Consider the following 12,020-nt stretch of genomic DNA (forward strand, 5'->3'; position numbering starts at 1 on the left):
CAATTAAAGGTTCTTATGTTCCTCTTTTTTTTAATTTAAATTTTATTTTATGTATAATGTAATAGTCAAAACGGCATTTTGTTAAAACCCAGCCTTGTTCTTGAAGTGGGAGGTCTAGTTTTAAACAAAGTGATATCTCTGAGTTTTCCCAAAGGACATAAAATAAACTCTCAAGCTAAATTCATGAAATATTTCATCCCTGACGTGTTTGGATAAGTTGGGTGTTGTTTGATTACAGCAGTTTATCCATCTACCTTGGAACATATAAATTGATGGTGGTCTATAAGATAGTTTTTTCTGTGGATATTATGGATATTGGTGCAAAATTAATGTAACTGTTGATGAAATTTACACAGTACATGTTCACAGTCTGGTGCAGATTATCAGACTTCATATTTATTCCTCTTACTTATAATAGCTCAACAGGATTATTTGGCCTGTAGGTAAAATTCATATATATCCAAACCAGAACCACTGTTCTGGTTTGGATATATTAGAGGAGCTATGTTTGATAAATGCATTTCTACTTTTCAAATGTCATTAAATGGACCTATGCTAACATAAACGATTCATTAATTCATCTTCTACTGCTTATCCTGTTCAAGGTCATGGGAGGAGCTGGAGCCAATTCCAGCTGACACAGGGTGAAAGGCAGGATACCCAGTGGACAGGTCAACAGACTGTCACGGGGCCAAATACAAAGACAACAATTCACACTCACATTCACACCTAAGATTAATTTAGAGTCTCTAATTAAATTCACCCTCAATCTGTATGTCTTTGGACTGTGTGAGGAAGCTCGGATTCAAGCAGGTTGGCCATCTTGTTGTGCTTAAATCATTCACTTTAAAACACCTTTACAGTGATTCCATCACTTATCTGGTCTTCATATCCAAGTATAAGAGTTGCAATCCACAACTGAGCAACACATGGTCAAGTCCAGTCACATTTTATTTTGAAGGATTGGTCTTACTTTTGGTGGCATTAAACATGTGAATGATAACAGGTGAAACCCTGATTTACTACACACTGACTGGTGGAATACATCTCAATGGCAGATTAATCTGTTAGATTAAATGTAAAATATAAACAAAACAAAACAAAACATTGATCTTCTACCGCTTTATCCTCCACATGAGGTTCACGGATAGGGCAAAAGGCAGGGTACAACTAGAGATGTTCCGATACCATTTTTTCCCTCCTGATACCGATTCCGATACTTGTGCTGTGGGTATCGGCCAATACAGAGTACCGATACCGATACCAGTGTGTTATAAAAATATATATATCATACTAAGCCTGCAGGACTGTGGTATGATTATTATGGGTGGTAAGGTTTGGCTCAGGCTAAACCCTCTGTAAAACATGAATGAATACAGCAAATGGACACCATTTATTTTTATCAGTGATATGTTATTTCGTTTTTCAGCTTGTACGTTTGTTTTGACTCTGATCCAAACAACGCAGCACTGGCAGAGCTTCATGTTTCCATGACGACTGACCGGGAAAGGGCGCGTGTGACATAATTTTTACATGACTCCAGATTGTTAAAATTAGTCTCTGAAGTAACGCTAAACTTTAAAAACAGAGGCATACATACGCAGGACACAGGTACGCTGGTTACTGTAGTTGTAGCGCCGTTTAATAAACGGGCCACTCCAGTTTGACTGTAGGCGTGCTAACGGAGCTAGCGCAGCTAACAACGCTAACGGAGCTAACTGGTAAATACTGCCAAACCGACGACATGATGAGCTAACGTTAGCTCCTTGTCTACAGGTGTCGGGTGATCAGTTCTTCTTCACACCTCTAAAACAGCAAAGCGCAACTGTTTCAAGAGCGGCAAAGAAGAACCGTGTCAGAGCTAACGGAGCTCTAATAAATTACGTGGTATCGGATCGGTGCGTGGACTCCAGTACTCACCGATACCGATGCCCACATTTTCGGCAGTATCGGAGGCATTTCCGATACCGGTATCGGAATCGGAACAACTCTAGGTACAACCTGGACAGATCCAAGTCCATCACAGGACCACATAGTGACAAACAACCATCCACCCTCACACTCATACATACAGTCATTTTCCCCATATTGCATGTTTTTGGACTGTGGGAGAGAGCCGGAGAACCCAAGGAAAACCCACGCACACATGGGGAGAACATGCAAACTCCATGCAGAAAGGGCCGTTGTTCCAACCGGGCCGCGAACCCGGGTTCACACTTTTCAGTTCTCATAGTGTCCCCTCCTATGTAACTCAAAATAATGATAAAATAATGATAAATAATGATTAAAATCATTAAAATCAAAGTGCTGGATGTTCTCCCATGATATTCAGTCCCACCACACAAAGAACATAAAGTAAGCGATGAAAAACAAATGGTTTGAATCACAGCAGGCCATCATGTACACATCTTCAGTGTCTTGCAGTAGACGCATGTTTCAGAGAGATATGCAGTAAAGTCAAAACTCAGTCTGGATGCTTACTACATTACCACCGTCAGACCGATGAACTGCCAGAGCTGTACACGAATCCAAAGTAAGTAAGCACATGTTTAAACTTACCAACATGTTTTAGAAAGAAATTGGCATCTTAGGGTGGAGTGGCGCCAAAGTGGACCCTGTCGAAGGACACATCCTACTACAGCTTTCCAGCGTCGTTTGGTATTCCAAGTTTATGTCAGTGGTTGAGGATTAGGCTCCTGGTAAATGACATAAGACAAAATGAACATGTGAAGATGTAAAGTTCTTAGGGGAATAGAATATTCCATTAACAATCCTTCATACATGCTACTGAGCATAGTCCAACTATGACACATCTACATTACATCCAAGGCTTTGAGCTGCAATTGATTCATATAATAATCGCAAACGTTACTACAGGAAAGGATTTTGTTTTCGTTATATCAGATACACTTGACACTTGATCAGATTGACAAGATCAAGAGTTGACAGAGGATGAAACATTATTCCACACACACAACCGCTGCCTTAAAGCTCCTTTTTGTGTATAACACATCAATTTAGAATGAGGCTTTGCTTTCTACCCCCCCCAACAAATGCACAAACACACACGCACACTTGTGTGTGTGCACAGAGACAATCTTCTCGTCTCTACTGCTGTTGGACATGATAACATCAGGACCATTCTCCTTCTGTGACAGACTGCAGACGAAGAACCAGCTCAAACAGGATTAGAAATGAGAGGGTGGAAGAGATACAGAGACAGGGTGGAGGTAAGAAGGAGAAGAAAAGAGAGGGAGGCAGAAAACTGAGACAGTTATTGGCAGCATTCAAATTTCTTTCTTTCATATTGTCTTGATTAGCCCGCAAGAGAAGTGCTGGATAGATCAGAGCTGGTGCCCAATGGGTCGAGGGCCCCAGCAGTGATCTGTGTGCGTTTAAATCCATGTTGGTTTGGTACATGTCACTTCTTCTGTCATGCTATGTCCTCTCTAATCAAGGCAAAAAGCCCCAAAATATATACGTTATAAATAAAGAGGTGAACTCAACGACAAGCTGCAAGGATTTACAGTACACTGATTATCACGCGATAAAGGAACAGGTGGCATGAAGTTGAAGTTGGTCTTTATATGTCCATGCCTATTGTCCTCAATACTGCACTGTGCATGGATTGAATTTTAAATGCATATCAGTTCAATTGTTGCCATATCAAGACTTATATGACTCATTGTTCTCCATCGCTGGATTGATAGATCCAGAAATTTCTTTCAGAATATGAAAGGTGAGCTGCATACATCAGGGAAAACATCGGTTACTGAGGACCTACAATTGTTTTTGTTTTTTTATTGAGAAACCTCTGAACTCCAATTCAGTGGGAATTCCTTTCTGTAGAGCTTCTCACTACTCTAACACTCCTAGTGAGGATCAAGTGAAAGAGCAAGTCGCAAGCATGCAGTCCTTTGGGATTCCTTCTGCAGCTGCTTACACTTATTTATTTATTTTTTTTGCGCCGCACCCCCCTTTCCACATAGGATCACTCTATAATGCCTGCTTGTGATTCAGGGAGTTCAGCTTACTGACGTGTTACATAACAGTTTTACTGCTCAGTTAGGCGTGGCTTGGTCTACCATTAACCTTCAAGAGGTCTAGTCAACATTTTGTTTTCTTCCAAAAAAGAAAAAAACAAGCAAACAACTTAAAAACATCAGTACACACAAGTTCATCTAGCTGTTTATTATTATTAATACTGTATAAGATCCATGATAAGTGAAGTATCACTTGTCTCTATACTTGGGCTACACACACAGCCATATATATATATATTTATTTTTTTAAACACATCACTTTTGCCATAAGGCACGTGACACCATGATATGCACAACAGTCTACAAACTGTGAATATTGCTGACACACATTTTCAATACAAGTGTCACAACTGAACAAGGACTTGGACCCAATTGAACGACTCTGGAGACTAAAATAAACAATCTTTTATTTTGAAAGTGCAACGAAAAGCCACTCATAAGAGGGAACAACTACTGACAAAAACAAGTGCTAAAGCTAACAAACAAACTCACTCACTCTTTCGAGGGAAAAGGGACTTGACAAAGTACCAAACAAACGTACAAAACCTGACGAGACAGGGGCATGGAGCAAACGCTAATAAATATTGACAAGACAATGGCACGGGGGTTACGCTGGTTCTCTGGTTCGCAAGACAAAGGGAGATGCCATACTCACGGTAATGGGGAACAGGTGGAAACAATCAGGGCTGGAAGACAATCAGACTGCGAACAACACAAGGGGAAGTGGCAAGTTACCTGAAACGAGAGGAGAGTGACATTTCAAAATAAAACAGGAAACCACAAGACAACAACTAAACACAACCAGCTTTCTTGGTCACGACAACAAGGAAAAATACCTTCTTCATTTTAACCATTCAATGTGTATTATTTTCTTTGTCTTACACAGATTGGCATATGAACAATAGGCGCAAGAGCCCACTGAATATTTCACTACATGTTGCATGTACATGAATCTAGCCCAACTGGAACAAAAAGTGGAATCAATAGCAGGACAAAAAGCAGGCGGTCAGGATATGCAAAGGTACAAAAATGACCAAGCTAAAGGCAGAGCCAGCGAACAAGTGTCACACACTGGGGAAAAGAAAAATGCTGTAATGTCAAATGACAAACTGGCAGAGACTCACTGATGAACACAGACTGAATACTACAGTGTGACTAATTGAACACAGGTGAGTGGGAGTAATCAAGCTGGTTGGGAACGGAACAATGACAAGAAGTAAATTGATCTGTAACGGGGAAATAATAAAACAAGAGTGAAGTTTAACACAACTCTGGCTTATATACTGTATTTCTAACCACCAGCTGCTACTAAGGACCACTCATCTCATGACTTATCCTGTGGTTTAATGGGTTCAGTGCTGACATTATTTACCACTGATCTATGAGAACTTATAAAACCAACTAAATACTTTGGGTCTAAATACAGAGCTAATTATTGTACACACGTACACACTTCCTGTCTGTTTGTTCATTTTTTTATTTTATGTCAAGGCAAAGCACTACACAGGAATGTATAGTGCTAACTACAGAGATGTTCTGGCTGTTGTTATTTCGGAGATAATTGTGGATAACTGTGGTATATAGGGTCAGGATAATTTAGTCTGACTGATGGGTTCCTGTTCTGATGTCACTTTTAATGGTTGAGCAAATCCAACCATCATCACTGTTAACAGCAAGGATTTAGTTCAGAGTGTGCTATATGAATGAAGAATGGTCAAAGAGCTTGACGATCTTCTGCTTACTGTCAGGATCCGACTTACTGTAAGCTGACACATTAACATAGCTTTAGTTATAAAAGTTACTCACCATGACCAGTAAATTATCATTTGATGTCAACATATGAAATCCATACAGTATTGACATGACAGATTGTTGTTGACACAGTAATGACAGAGAACACACATGCACAAGAAAAAAGGGTAAACAAAAGGCAAGCCATCAACCCCAGATTATTTTATAAAATGGCAGGCTCATTTAAGCAAGATTCTTATAATGTACATATGAAGGCCTTGTTCTAAGGCTTCTTGAACCAAACTTATTATTAAAACAATTATACACTTATACAAACATAGTAACGTTTAGTGTGCACTGATAAACTCTAAATGTTACACACTGGCTCTTTAAATAAGCATAGAAACCTGTAGTAATAAATTAATCTGTTCTGGCAGATCAGAATTTGAAAGTGTGCCTCAGTTTAAGGAATCTCCCAGCTGATTTTTCACAGAAAATTGTAAGTTGAATCACCCTGTGTCTATTTTTAAATGTGAACTTCCCATTAATCCTCCCAGGAGGATTTATATCTGATTTTGTGGTCTGCAATGCAAATATGCAGGCAGCACTGTGTGTGTGTGTGTGTGTGTGTGTTGTTGATGAATATAACACAATGTGACACAAGGTGATTTTTTTTTGACAGAATAATCATAAAACCTCATAAAATTATATTGAATGCTTTTAACTTGACTGGTGGTAAAGAAGCAAATTTAATTTAAAAATACAAAAATAAATGACATTTATTTTAAAGTAATTAATATTATATTAGACAATATGCCCTTCATGGTGGTCCTCTCTGGTTTAATGCCTCTTATAGGGTCAGAGAATGAAACACATTTGCAGTAGTTATGCATTGTTGTTGATGAGCATCATGGAAACTGTTACTGGGGAAAAAAAATGTAGATTCAGATCACCACATTTTCCACAAGGACATTTTTATTTATTTTTTCTTCGGTGAAGTATAAGACAAGGCAGTGGAGAGGGAGCTGAAAGTTATGGGGAAATCTGTGAAACATTGTCTTGTTGCTGTTGCAGAGCTGCCAGAGAGGAGCAAAGTAAAAAGATTCCAAAGTGTCACTTTATGTTGAATAATGCAGCTTTTCTTTTGGGCCTGTGATGAAACAACAGTCAAAAAAGTCAAATACCCATTTTGCTTGCAGTGGGTCAAGAAGCATTTCTTGGAAATCCTTAGAAAAATAAGTACAGATGTGGATGAGGGGGTTTTGGCGTCCTCACAGCTCTCTCTCATTCTAATAAAGACTTTGGACTTGGTCCTGTTTGCCATGGCCCGTGAGGACTGCTGGTCATCATGTCATGCTCACAGCAGATCCGTGGTCGCTGAAAGTCAACATTAGCCATGTGGTTACACGCAAAGAAAACAATCAATAGCCTCACTGTAAAATGAGTGTGGCAGCAAAATCCAAAAGATAATAATTTAATATTAAATTAGGCGTTACGAAACTGAAAACAGAGAAAAACAGTCACATTTAAGTAGCAGCAAATGTTTGCATTTAACCTCAAACCTTAAAAAATGGGTTTAGGGTTAGTTGAAGCACAGTTCATTGCTCACAGTGCTTCCTGTGTATTTTCAGGAAAAACAAAGAGAGGCACTGATGTCTGCGGTTCCCTGTTAAACCCATCCAGTTTTGTATTTTAACCTCACAAGAGCCGTTAACTTAAAGGAATACTTCACCTCAGTTTCCCCTGAGTTGAGAAATATCTTTTAATATTTAATAAATATCTATTCTTTTCTTTGTTACATGCCCACCAGCGACACTTGGTCCTGTTAGCTTAAGTGTTAGCAAAGATGGCGGACACTGTCCATTCTGGGAATGATGTCCCGCCCCCCCCTACGAGTGGGTCTAAAAAGTGCGGAATTAGCGTTTCAGTTTCAAGCCTCGGACCAAGTGTCACTGGTGGTCACATAACAAAAAAGAGAATGAAAATATTTCTCGACTCTCCAAACTGAGGTTGGGAAGCACAATTTTTCAAAGATACTACCCCTATTCTAGTAATACAAAGTCTGGACACAAAGCTGACCTTGGTTGCCTCTGAACTTACTCATCATATGTGAAAAGTTAAAAAGTAAAAGTGAGTACAATAAGCAAAACTTTACATATAATCTTGTGTGCCAAATGCTACATGGATGCCACAAGGTTTTCTCCAGCGTTCCGACCAATCACAAAAAGATTTTGGTGCTCAGTCACATGGATTATTACCTGGCAATTGGATTATGAATAAAGAACAAGTCCTCAGTCTAGGGATGCCCATTACAAATGGCTCTACTTTGCCTCAATCGCATTAGTGTTCCCCTGAGCTGCCAATTAAGAAAGAGTCTATGGTGGTCAGGCTTGACTTTTATTGGCTAAACAAATTTGATGAAAGTTTGTGGTTTTGACCTTTATGCTTCATTAAGGTAGAACTGGAGGCATTGAGAAGCAGGCCAGGGATTAGATGACACTTTCAAAGCCTATCAGAAAAAAACCTGAAGTTCATAGCAATTGGAACATTCAATTGCCAATTTGATTGCACATCATTATGTACAGCATTGTGTCTATGAATGTCCTCACTACGAATACTGCGCAAACCTGTGTGTGTGGTCTTGTATTTTCTACCTCTTTAGGACCATTATTGGCATAAACACTGACCTAGTCCTCATGGAGACCAAAATCTGGTCCCAATGAGGCAGAATCTAATTTCTGAAGGACTGATTAAGTTTAGGGCTCAGATGTGAATTGTGGTTAGGATAAGGTTAAGGTTTAGATTAGGCTTTAACTGTTACAGGTAAGATTAGGGAAAACACTTTGATTATGTTGTCCAAATGAATGGAAGTCAAGGCGAGTCCTTAAAAGGACAGAGCTGTGTGAATTTGTGTGTGTGTGTGTGTGTGTGTGTGTGTGTGTGTAGCCAAGTCTGCCCTATGGCCTTGTGTGCTTGTGATCTTGAGCTGAAGGTAAGAGCAGCTAACATCATATGACAACCAGCTTTTAAAGATTAAAAGGTTTCTCCTGATGATATTTTAGCTTTGTGAAAATGCATTATGACACTGATATTTACAGTGTGACCAGCCAGAATGACTACTCAAGACCTCTGAAATACCTTCATACTGGTAAAATAACAATTCCATATCATCATTGTTAGTTTATTGAGCAGAACTTACGTGATGAACTTACGTCATCTTCTACCGCTTTATCCTCCACATGAGGGTCGCGACCAGTTCTTGATGGCAAGTCAGAAGTTTAAACTTACTGTAACATGCTGCTCAGAATTCTCGTCATGACTGGGATCTAAGAAAAGTGCTTTTCTGCACCAGCCTCTGATCCAGTCTGCGTTAATCATTTATCCTCCCTTCATATTTACCGTAGTCAAAAGACACAGTAAGTCTTGCACCTGTCAGCTTCCCACACCCCCATAACAAAAGGATCCAAGTATCATAGAACATTTTAAATCCAGTGAAGATAGTGCTGAAGCCAAAAGTAAATGCACGGGATTTATTCCGTTTTTAAAGCAGGGACATTTTGGAAAAGTGAAGACATTTTGACTTGTCCTCTCAACTTTTTCTGGGTTGGAATTAGGTTAAGATTAAAGTTGGATTAGTTTCAACTATTGTTTATGAATGTATTCATCCCTTTCCCTCTATTTTGAGTCCAAGTAACATTTCTAAATAACTTGTGATATTGGTGTTACTGCTATGTTATGTTATCGAGTCTCATTCATTTTTATGAAAACACTGTACACTGTACACGCTCTGCACGGTGTTTGCCGTAGCAGACAATGGGAGTATTGTGACTGATTTGAAAGAAGCATCAACCTGAATGGAATGGTGAAGCTCTTAATCGGTTTAAGTCCCGTTAATATGATTTGACGTTGTCTACTGTCTCAGATAAAGCTTGCAGTGAATCATCACTTCTTGACTGCAGGTTCCCACAAGGTTTAGTTTTAGAGCCCATTATCCTTTCCTGTTCATATGCCTCCCTTGAGTCACCTAATTTGGCAGCATTTAATCTTTTGCCATGTCCATGATAAATAAACCTAGCTCCCATTCAAAACTCAAGACCCACATTGTTCAGTTCCTGTCCTGGCCTGCTTGTCAGACTGTCAATGCATATTGGTATTTATTTTTTATTTATTTTTTCTTTACAGCTTAATTCAGGCAAGCTGGAGATTCTTCTAAGGCCTCAGTTACAAACTGTGTGACTCAGATTTGGAAAACTACAGCCACTAAATCTCTCTTTCTTTCAGTTTAGTATTTGAAAAATGAGAACATTACTTTCACAAATTGACCGAGCAACAGCAGTAAATTCCCTTTCAGTGTTGCAACGGGGTTGTTGATATACTGTGTGCATTATATTCCAGGCTCAGGAGAAATAGCCTACAGAACCTGGCACAGAGCTAAGCTGAGGCATGTTCATGACTGACGTCTAGAGGTTTTTAAGATTTTTTTGTCCCCCCTTAACTGTATGGTCTTGCTTTGCTTTAGTGACCTTTTGACAACACTTGTACTGTACCCTGGGATCACCTTACTGGTTACATGTGCTAGGAACCAGTGACTAGGATGACTTGCGTCTTTACAATTAAAGGTTAGAGATTAAATTCATTTGACAATGTGCTGTATTTTTTCTAAGAAAATGCTTTAAAAAAATGTTTTTTATTAATTTTATTAATTAATCTTTGATGTTTGTATGAGTTGCTGATCGAATATCTCATTAATTGTATTGCTGACTAAAATCAGAATGTCTAAATCCAGTAACTGCTCAATGTGATTATGAGCTCATTCACGCTGTTCACATGACCTTTTTAGCCGGTTACAAACCTGCTTGACAGTAGGGAGATGGTAAAGAGCAGTCGATCACGACGCTGCCTCACTTGTCATGTGTCAAGGGTAAAAGCATACTTACAAATGTGAAGTCGTTTTATGGTCAAAAACGTCCTAGTCGCTGCAAACGAGCCGATGTAAATGTCTCATCACTGACGCTCTCGTCAGCCGTGCTGTTTCAGATCAAAACCAGACCCACAGAACACGGACTGTCTTGTGATTGGCCAGTTACCTGGAAGTGACGTATTTGGCACGTCAGCTCTCAGACCCGCAGCACCGCTAGCAATTAATTAGATAACGTTGTGGTTACTGGGATGATAAACACACTTACATGCAAATGAAACACAAGCGAACGCGTGTAGCTTAGCCTTTAGCCGACTATCGCTAATGCTACACGACACAACAAGCACACAAAGACAAATATTGTAATACGTATTGGAACTGCTCCTTCCGTTAGGTGGTTTGGTGCTGTGTCCTGCTTTATATTGCCCAAAGTTTCTGTAAAGTTTCTGGTTGCCGCATACATGGAGGTATTTGGGAAATGTAGCAGGGATATTTCCATCAAATATAAAAGATATCCACTGAGCTTTTCTTTGCTCATTAGCGGGGAGCTTGTGGAGCGTCTGGTATTGTTTAGCGCAACCCATAACCAAGCAAACACTCGCTGAACCTTCTTCGACATGTTTTCAACCGATACGCTCAGCAGCTATAGCGAGAGTAGTTCTTCTTCTTCTTCTACGGTTGAAAGTACGGAGTGGTGAAATTCGCCAGTGACGTAATTAGTCAACGGAAGTGCCTTGCCGCTTTGTAGAGCTCAGGAAAACAATAAAACCCTGCACTCTCGGCAGTGGCTGAACTGATTGTTATGGACCTTTAGGGCTTCATAGACACAGATACACACCCAAACTCTTTAACTCTCGAACCAGCACGTAAGTTCACCACGAGAATCAGAGTTAAACTACTTTCTTTACCAGCATTACACAGTGGGGTAGTCTGTATGTGTCACTGTTGGACAGCACATAGTGTTTGTTTATCTTGGTGTGTCATCAAGCAGACAGACCGACTGACAGCACAGCACAGCTACCTCAGCTTTGTGCCAAAATGTCCAAATGAAATGAGGAACGTCGTGGAAGAAAGTTGATCTATTTAAGCTCCTTGCCTGCAGTGTAGCTGATTCAACATGCTGAAATGGTTGTGAAGGCCTCAGCAGGATTCTTGTTCACACCAATAAGAGCCAGTGGTTGTGAACACAGTGGCCCAACAAGGTCTGTCAGCGACTGGCCAACAGCCAACTGCAGGGGCCTATCTCTCCTCTTCATCTGTTTCATGTCAGATTACTGTTGCCCATGTAAATATTGTTACTTATTGAACTAACTTCTCCCTGTTTTTCG

This window comes from Solea senegalensis, linkage group LG7 (assembly GCF_019176455.1).
Source record: "Solea senegalensis isolate Sse05_10M linkage group LG7, IFAPA_SoseM_1, whole genome shotgun sequence".
In the NCBI taxonomy this organism is placed as follows: domain Eukaryota; kingdom Metazoa; phylum Chordata; class Actinopteri; order Pleuronectiformes; family Soleidae; genus Solea; species Solea senegalensis.